The sequence below is a fragment of the Oncorhynchus masou genome, chromosome 11 (genome assembly GCF_036934945.1).
Source record: "Oncorhynchus masou masou isolate Uvic2021 chromosome 11, UVic_Omas_1.1, whole genome shotgun sequence".
In the NCBI taxonomy this organism is placed as follows: domain Eukaryota; kingdom Metazoa; phylum Chordata; class Actinopteri; order Salmoniformes; family Salmonidae; genus Oncorhynchus; species Oncorhynchus masou.
In genome coordinates, this window is record NC_088222.1 from 16,443,033 (window position 1) to 16,448,293 (window position 5,261).

Below are 5,261 nucleotides of genomic sequence, written 5' to 3' on the forward strand. Positions count from 1 at the left end.
CCTTCTTCCAGGGTGCAGCTGCAACGTTTCCTGGGGTTCGCCAACTTCTATCGCCACTTCGTCCACGGTTACAGCACCCTTGCTTCCCCCTGTCAGCAGTCACTTCTCCCCAGGTTCCATTCACGTGGTCCCCTGCTGCTGACCGTGCATTCAGGGACCTCAATCACCGCTTCACCACATCTCCCATCCTGGTTCATCCTAACCCTTCCCATCAGTTCGTGGTGGAGGCCGATGTGTCGGATGTAGGAGTGGGGGTGGTTCTGTCCCAGCGTTCTGCACTGGACCTGAAGCTACATCCCTGCGCCTTCTTCTTCCATCATCTCAACAATACGGAGAGAAACTACGATGTGGGAAATCGTGAGCTTCTCGCAGTGAAGATGGCGTTGGAGGAATGGAGGTACTGGCTGGAAGGGGCGGAACATCCATTCATTGTATGGACCAACCACAAAAACTTGCAGTATATCAGCACCGCCAAACGCCTCAACTCCAGGCAAATCACATAAAATCAAATTGCATTAGTCACATGCGCCGAATACAACAGGTGTAGACATTACTATGAAATGCTAACTTACGAGCCACTAACCAACAATGCAGTTAAAAGAAATATGGATAAGAATAAGGAATAAAAGTAATAGGTAATTAAAGAGCAGCAGTAAAATAACAATAGTGAGACTATATACAGGGGGGTACCGGTACAGAGTCAATGTGTGGGGGCACCGGTTATTTGAGATAATATGTACATGTAGGTAGAGTTATGAAAGTGACTATGCATAGATGATAACAACAGAGAGTAGCAGCAGTGTGAAAGAGGGGTGGGGGGGCAATGCAAATAGTCTGAGTAGCCATTTGATTAGCTGATCAGGAGTCTTATGGCTTGGGGTTAGAAGCAATTTAGAAGCCTCTTGGACCTAGACTTGGCGGTCCGGTACTGCTTGCCATTTGGCAGCAGAGAGAACAGTCTATGACTTGGGTGGCTGGAGTCTTTGACAGTTTTTAGGGCCTGCCTCTGACACTGCCTGGTATAGAGGTCCTGGATGGCAGGAATCTTGACCCCAGGATGATGTACTTGGCCGTTCGCACTACCCTCTGTAGTGCCTTGTGGTTAGAGGCCGAGCAGTTGCCATGCAACCAGGATTTTCTCAATGATGCAGCTATAGAAATCTAGAACCTTTTGAGGATCTGAGGACCCATGCCAAATCTTTTCAGTCTCCTGAGGGGGAATAGGTTTTGTCGTGCCCTCTTCATGACTGTCTTGGTGTGCTTGAACCATGTTAGTTTGTTGGTGATGTGGAGAGAGTACAGGAGGGGACAGAGAACGCACCCCTGAGGGGCCCCTGTGTTGAGGATCCACGTGGCGGATGTGTTGTTACCTACCCTTACCATCTGGGGGAGGCCCGTCAGGAAGTCCAGGATCCAGTTGCAGTTGGAGGTGTTTAGTCCCAGGGTCCTTAGCCTATGGATTTTGTCGCAAATCTCTCCCCGTCTCAGGGCAACACTGCCATACTGACGGTGGTCGACCGGTTTTCCAAGGCCGCCCACTTCATTCCTCTCCCCAAACTACCCTCGGCCAAGAAGACGGCCTAGCTCATGATGCAGCACGTGTTCCGGATCCATGGACTGCCCATGGACATGGTCTCTGACCTGGGCCCTCAGTTCTCATCTCGATTCTGGAAGGCGTTCTGCACCCTCATTAGGTTGTCGGCCAGCCTGTCCTCCAACCAGGACCTTGAGACAACTCTGCGCTGCCTGGTCTCCGCCAACCGCAACACCCTTCCCTGCTCTGCCATGGGCCTATCACCCTTTGAATGTTCCCTGGGGTATCAGCCCCCTCTCTTCCTCGAGCAAGAGGAAGACGTTGGCGTACCTTCTGCCCAAATGTTTGTCCGCCGCTGTCTTCATTCCTGGAGGAGAACCCGGTTACCAATTCTCAACACCACCTCCAGGTATCAGCGGCAAGCAGATGGCCATCGGACTCCGGCTCCCCGGTATTGTCTTGTGCAGAAGGTATGTCTATCCATCCGGGATCTGCCCCTCCGGGTGGAATCCCGCAAGCTTCCCCCACGGTTTATTGGCCCGTTTCCCATCTCTAAAATAGGTGGGAGGGCACAAAGGCTGTCAACAATTTATGAATGTGTATTTTGCCTACATGGGTAATGGAAACCCTTCAACCACCTCATTTTTATACAACTCTGTAGTTTTTTTTTGTGGGCGTGACATTGTTACGTCCAGCTGTTTTTATCGACGCAAGATAGTTAACTGGAAATGCACCTTAACAGGCAATTGTCTTTATTTATTTGCAAAAAAATCACAAGACAAGTTAATGGAAACATAACTAGTGATCGTATTCTTCACATAGAGGCTTTGGATTGAATTAATCTGTGCTTTGGATTGAATTAATCGCTTTTTTCTCTAGGGCATTCTGAAAAACAACTGCCCAGTGAAGCCTATCATTACAACAATTATTAATCAATTGTTGTCATCCCTAATCAATGGGCCTGCAGTAAGAAGATTATTAAATATTGATTATGTAGGCTATTATACACCACTTCAGTTGTTGTTGATGTTGCTTTGTGTTGGTCATACTATTGGTTGTCCTTCTCACAGACAACACTGCCACCTGGCTGTTACAGCTCTCAATGATGACTATGTACCATATCACTGCAAGGCCTACACTACACTAGAGTTTTGTCCAGCTTTCACACCAAACCGGGCCTATGTTAAACTGCACTATTATTCAGACACTTTTACTACTGCATTAGTATTCCAAAGTTGATGAGCAACCTAATGCAATTTGAATTGGTTCAAACAGAGAAGTGTGGAAGTTTTCATATTCAAAGAATGCTAACATCTGGGATAAGGGATAAGTCCATATCCCATAATGGTGTTTTTCTCTCAGTCTCTGGCCAAAACCTCAGGCCCCTAAAACCCTGGTGCCAAGACTCGGTCTATGATATTGGCTTTCACAATCTATTCCTTTACCCATTTTCTCCTCCCTTCCATTGATTCACTTTGTTTCTCATCTCATCTGACCTCCCATTCTGCCCTGACACAGAAACCCAGAAGTTAGCCATTCATCAAAGGAGCTTAAGATCTCTGTGACAATGTTCTGTCTCTGTCTCGTAGAAGAATATGTGCATTCTGGGATGACACGCTCTTAAGAGACCAGCAAATGACCATCCGTAGTACTCATCCATCATGTTTTACGTTTACAGATTGCGAAAAAATAAAACCTTTTCAGGTAATGGCTACGGTTAGATCATCCCATTAGACAATGTCCCCAATTCTACAAGACTGCATTAGGAGATGATTGATGACTTGATCTGAGTCGGCACTAAAGGCTTCTGCATAAAATTCGCTCTTGTAGCCGGCCAGACATGGCTGGCTTGATTAATGAACGCCAATAAAACTAGTTGTGTTCTTTCGTTGGCTCCCGTGGACCCTGTGAAAACAGGATCTGATTGGCTGCCCCGCCGAGCCCGCTTGGATTAGTGTGATAAATAATAATTACAGTTCCCGGCCTCGCCCCTAGAGGATGGAAGCCTATTGGCTCAGAGAGGGATCGTGGATCGACACCACGCCATGGTTCTGTGTTACTAAACAACCAAGGCCTATTGCACGTATAAGCACTCTGTTCACACTTTTAGATGTATTTGATGAATTGAGGGACGTGACTGCAGTCACGGCTTGTTTTTACATAATAACTGGCCCAAATCCACCGAGGATGAGTTCCAGGAGCTTCATGTTAATTAAGTTTAAGTGGCTGTCATCCTCTCGCCATCTCCACCAATGACACTTTGAAGCTTCCTTATTCATCATATCCTATCATGTTATTCATTGTCCTTGCTGGATAGAGAGAGAGAATCAAATGGGATGAGATCTGTCTACCCTCCACCCCCCAGGCATTTACCTTATCTATGCATCCCCTCACCCAGCAAGCTCTACAACACTAGATGGATGACAAGTACTGTAGGAATAATGATACAGTCGTAACAATACAAGAAGAAAATTGCTTGAATCAATTGGTTCTAGTCAACAGACTGCGATCAGAAAATAGCATACTCTATTACATGTAAAACAGAGAGAAAGAGCAACACCCTGAGCGTGACAGAATAAAACAACATGTTAGATTTATCTACTGTGGCGTGACATCACAGCACACTGCTTAATTTTCACATAAACACACACACATGCAGGGAATGTGAAAATATGTGTGGCAGCGCAGCCACACACACACACACACACACACACACACACACACACACACACACACACACACACACACACACACACACACACACACACACACACACACACACACACACACACACACACACACACACACACACACACGCAAAGACCTCAGCATAAATTGCAGCCAAGGCCAAATGAATCTATGAATCATCACTTGGATAAAACTGCTTATACGTTTTTTTTTAATCAACATCAAGGTGATTTGGATTATCTTTATATGGTAGATATACTGTATCCATACAGAACAGCAGTTTAACCTTCTATTTCAACTGTGTGTGGCTATGAATAGGATTCTAGAATTGGACATCGAATACGGTGTATGCTTTACTCATATGCATTCCATTGTTCCCCTCATCATGATTCTCTGGTTGTGCTGCTTCTGTTCATATTATGAGTAAAATACATCTGCAGAATTCAACCTCTCTTCATATCTCTTATCCTCTCTCTTTTCTTCTGTGCTTCCCCTCTCTGCCCTTCTTCCAGCCCTATACAGCCAACCTTGGTGTCGTGTCATACCCCCTTCCTTTTCCCACCTCACATGCCAGGGTTTCTCTCTCTCTCTCTCTCTCTCTCTCTTTCTCTCTCTCTCTCTCTCTCTCTCTCTCTCTCTCTCTCTCTCTCTCTCTCTCTCTCTCTCAATTCAATTTAAGGTCCCTCTCTCTCCCTCCCACTCTTTCTTCCTCTCTCTCTCGCTCTCTCTCAATCAATTCAATTTCAATTCAATTATATCTCTCTTTCTCCCTCTTTCTCCCTCTTCCTCGCTCCCTCTCTCTGCAGCTGTACATACTCTGTTTTTTAATTAGATAGAGACACAAGCCCCACCTTCTCCTATCTCCTACTCTCCCCCATCTCTCACTCTGCCCTCTCTCGCTCTCCCTCCCTCCCCCCTCCCTCTCTATCCCTTCCTCTCATTCTCTTTCTCTCGCTCTCTCTCGGTCTCTCTCCGCTGACAAGGATACAGGACTTGCGCGGTGACACTGAGAGGGACAGAAAGGTCAGAAAGGGAGAGA